We start from the raw sequence: 4968 nt of genomic DNA, 5'->3' as shown, positions 1-4968 counted from the left end.
CAAACATTCTCAGAATATTAAGAAAAATGAATGACAATACAGTAAAATAGAAAATAAACTTAAAGATTAAACAATGAAGATGAAAGAAATTAGAAAAAATAAGGAAAAAGGAAGTGGGGAAACATGCAAGTATATATACAGGATGGCTGAGATGATTGTACTAATAATTTCCATTAGTTTTTTGAAAATAGTTAATGTGCAGAATTTTCACCTTGAGTAACTCTGTATGCTGTTGTCTGGGGACTAAGCAACTACACTGAGGACAGCAATGTGTAACACAAAGACCATGCTTGAATGCCTGCCGTCTTAGTCTTCTGAATGTGTACCATTTCTAATGTCGTATCAATTATTACTATACTTTCTTTAAAATATTTTTTAAAAAGGCAATAAAAAGAAAAAAACAAGAACAAAAATTTAAGATTTCTTGAAAGCATGCAGTAATATTTAATCATCTGTCCAATCTTACATAACTATATCTGTTAATCTGAGCAACAGATTTGACAATAAAAATAGACAATATATTAACTACTGTGAATCAGCCATTCTTGTTTGAAAATCTGTAACATATCTATTATTGTATGTTACCCTGTTTCTGTCTCTTTTTCTGAATTTGTTCTTACTCTTGTTTTTACTCTTTAAAATACAACAAAATTATAATTAAAAGAGAAAAAAAGACAAGAGAATAAGAAATTAACAATGGTTATTATATTGTATATTGCTATCCTCAAAGTAGTTACTCAGATTACCACATATAGGCATGCAGAATTGATGAACAATATGCACAAACTGACCCTTTCAACAAGCTAATAGGACCAGCAGTACTATTATCTTAGCTATCTTGAGCATATATTTTTCTCCTTCCTGACATTTGAGTACTTATAAACAACCCCTTAGCTAAACGAGATAAGTATTTAGTAATATTAAATTATTAAATCTTTCCATAAATGAATGTGGCAATATAAAGCAATGTCCCTTTCTACCAATTTTATTGTTTTATACTTATTAGTTAATAAAAATTAAGACATTGTTCAAATATACTATATATCACCTTGTCTAATAAGCATGAATTTTTATAGTATAATAGTTTCAAAATTGGGATGTATTTCACAATTACAGTCAGCTACTATTATGTGCCTTCATTGTATGTGCGTGTTGAATTTCAATGTCATTTGAAAGCCTTCAAAATGATTAAACTGCAATACTTCGAAAGAAAAAGACATTGTGTAATCAGCCAGACATGAAAGCAGAACAGCGAAGCAGAAATCCAATATCAGGGCAGCAAACATTTGTCTTTGAAAGAATAGCTTAAATTCCAAATTTATTTTTGCAAAACAGCCAAATGTATGATGTATTCTCAGAAGAAAAATATACACAAGTAAGTAAATCTATGTTGCTGCTTTTAAAAAAATATTCTCAGATACTAATTAACACAACCTAGTACATAGCTTACAAAAGCCTAAAACAAATGAACACCTTAGAGGAGATCAAAGAAGTTCCAAGTAACAAGTTTGTTGTGATTCATTTATATTGTCATTTTGGACTCTTTAGAACAGCTGTGTAGTGGAATGATTTCCAACGTCTTTTTTTTTCTTCACAATGTTGAACAACATAGTAAATGTTATGCTAGATTTCATCCTTAGTGTATAAAAATATGGACTATATGAAATATGAGATTTTACGGTAAATAACATATATATACTACTTAATCTATTTTATACAAATTATTTATCTTAATGATTTTATTAACTATTTGTGTTAGTGTATGTAGGCATACATGCATATTTTATATGTGCACACATGAACCTCATACTTTCTTTCTAAGTGACCAGTATATGCCCCCATAACTTGTAGTGCATTAGCTTCACTTTGCTGAGCACTGGTGTAAACAAATCCCCTCTAACAAAACAATTTATTTAATTAAGTACACATTCATCAATTAAAACAGTAAGATTAGAGTCTTAAGAAGAAATCAATGTTACCTACATGCCCACCTGTCTTTGGTGACCCTGATTTTAAGGCCAGTGTCCCTATCTCCTGCATGCTGGGAATATGAGCTGCTGGTGGCACCGAGTCACATCTTCTGCTAGGACAGGTCCTAGATCACAAATCTGTTTGTCCCAAGCTTCTGATTTTTCTCAAGAGCTGAACCTGTTCTGTGGACATTGTGGAATCACAAGTCCCTTTTATCAACTGTGTATACCACAGGGCCATCCGAGCTCCAGAACTCCCTGTAGGAGCCGAGCTAAGCTTTGGTTGCGTCTACATTTGTGCCTGCTTCTCTTTTTGACAACCCTTCCTCACACACTTCCTTCCAGTTTGTGTCTCTCTAGAATCTCCCCTCCAACAATAAACAATCTTTACACAATTCTCCTCTAAAAGACTGATTCCTGGACATAAGATCTAAGAAATTCTATCATAATCTAGTTCTAGTGGAAAGAACATTGTCTGTGAAGCTTTGAATGATCATTTATCCATAGAATAATTTAATTCATTTTATTTGTAAATGAAACTACAGTATCTCACGTAAAAGTTTTTTTTTTTTTTTTTTTTTTTAAACCCAGAATATAGTATTAGTAAGAGAGGGTGATCTTTGTTTTAGAAAGAAAATTAGCCTGATACATAATGACACAGAAATTAGGAGTCAATTTTTCTCCTTTGAATGAATGGTGAGTCTAAAAAATCACATGCATAACTTCATTTCACCCTGGCATGACTCAGCTTCCCACAAGAGAAGTTAAAAAAGTCATCTAGGTCAGAGTCCATGAAGAAGAAGAAATTAATTTTGTTAAATTGTCAGCAGTGTTTACTGGACATTGCTAACATTTGGAGAAAGTAAATGAAACAATCCTCAGGAAAGACGGACAAGTAAATGTACATTTGCCTAATCTTTCTGAATCACACCGAAATAAGCACAAGTGAAGAAAAATTAAATGCTGAGGAATTATTCTAACCAAGCAACTCCTCAGCCTCTGTGGAGGACTTCTAGGTGGCCCTCCTTGAAGGAAGAGCAGTTGTCTCCATTTGGGCTGTGCCTGACCGTATTTCCAGGGTACAGAGCTGTCTAGGACTTTTCCTTATCCCTTCAACTGGCTTTAAGCAATGCATATGAGCCCAGCTAAGGTGCTACTCAGACTCTGTGAAGAAGGCAGTAGAGCAGTGTTCCCCCACCCCTGTAGCTCCCCAGGCCACACGTGTGAGCTGGGATGGGATGGGGATGGGATGGAGAGCTGTACATCACGCTGTCAGCTGGGAGCCTCAAGATAAGAGACTATGACTTCCCAGGACATAAAAGATTACAAATCAGAGCTGAAGCACCAACCTCAAAAGATTATATTCTAAAACTCAGTTGTGTTATGCAAATAACTCTTTCTGCACATCCTTTTCTCTGCACATTGCAGAGGTGATTTTAGGCCTCCTACACAGCCCAAATCAAAGCCTCACCTACTTCCCACCATCCTCACACTTCCTCATCCTCAAGCCACTCCCTTCTTCATGAATTAATAAAACCTGGGTGCAGCTCTAGGTCTAGGCCTTTGTTCCTATTAATCACTATTGTGTTTGGACTTAGGACCCCTTGGCTTCCCATAACTACGAATATGCCTTAGAGTCTATATCCTTGCCATGGGGTGCACTGAGAGTGGTAGATTGGAATTAACTTGCTATAATTCCAATAACTTTTCCATGAGGTTACAAATATAAGTTTCTCAGACCATAACAAGGACTGGGAAGGGCATGCTATTGCCTCTATAACAAATAACTTAGTACTCTGAAAAAAGAGGATCAAAAAACATACCTAAAAATGGAAAGATATGCCCTGTTCCTGGATTGGCACAATCAATATTGTCAAAGTCTCCATGCCTAATGATATATAGAGTTAATTCAATCCCAGTCAAAATATTGACAGCATTCCTCACAGAACTAGAAAAGAAAATTTTAATCTACATGACCTAAGAAGAGACCTAGAACAGCAAAAGCAATCACAATCATGAAAAAACAAAGCAGAAGCACAAATGACCAGTGAATTCCTCAAAACTGTTCAACACCTTTGGAGATGAAAGAGATGAAACTCATAGCAACTTCTAAATTTTATCTTACTTCAAAACGAATGGCAATTTTTTTTTTTTTTTCTGTATTTAGGCAGGATTTACAGAGTCTACAGGGTCTGATATGTAGGTCGGACTCATTGTGATCCTCCTGTTTTCAGCCTCCGAAACGCAGTGATTACAGGCGTGCCCACCACGCCCAGTCTCAATCGCCGTTTCAACGCGCCTCAGCAAGAGCTGGGCCTGCACCTCACGCCAGCAATCAAAGCCCAACCACTGCGCTCTGCCTATGCAGGCGTTTTAGTCCACTGAACTATCAGGCCGGCCCAAAGAATGGCAATTTTCAAGAACTCAATAAAATAATGCTGGCAAGGCAAGGCAAAGGAGAAGACATGCCCCTCGCGCATTGTTGGTGGGAGTGAAAACTAGTGCAATCTGTGGAAATTAGTATGAAACTTTTCCAAGATCTTTAAAAGAAAAATTTCATTTGATGTAGTCATTTTTCTTGTAGATATCTTCCTGAAATTATTAACAACCTAATAAGACCCTGATACATGTGTATCCATGTTCATGGCAGCACAATTTGTAATAGTTGAATCTTGGATGTGGTCTATATGTCCAGATGAATGCATAAAGAAAATGTGGTATTTATAAACAATGACGTATTAGTCAATCCTAACAAGTGAGAAATTTTTAAGTTGTTTGCAGGAAAATAGGTTCAGCTTGAGACTATAATGTGAAGTAAATCACAAAACAAGTAGTACATGGTTTCTCTTATTTGAGAAACTCAAAATAAGTAATTTGAAGAACAAAACAAAAGACAGATATAATGAAATAGGGTTATAGACCCTCTGCAAGTGGGAGGGTAGTGGAAGAGGAAGGGGGGGTGAGGAGGACACCAAAAGTAAAATAAATTCAGATGTGA

General features: G+C 35.7%; 1 long non-coding RNA gene across 1 annotated transcript in view; it reads left to right on the top strand.

Moving 5' to 3' along the window:
- The first annotated feature begins 101 nt into the window (after positions 1 to 101).
- LOC111815707 overlaps positions 102 to 4968 on the top strand; it is a 13148-nt gene continuing 8281 nt past the window's right edge. The window contains exon 1 of the long non-coding RNA XR_002820356.1: positions 102 to 113. This is a non-coding gene — a long non-coding RNA (uncharacterized LOC111815707). The remainder of the gene's footprint in view (positions 114 to 4968) is intronic.

Source organism: Octodon degus, unplaced genomic scaffold, assembly GCF_000260255.1.
Source record: "Octodon degus isolate 3935 unplaced genomic scaffold, OctDeg1.0 scaffold00020, whole genome shotgun sequence".
Taxonomy (NCBI): Eukaryota; Metazoa; Chordata; class Mammalia; order Rodentia; family Octodontidae; genus Octodon; species Octodon degus.
This window is presented reverse-complemented; position numbering and strand designations above follow the sequence as displayed.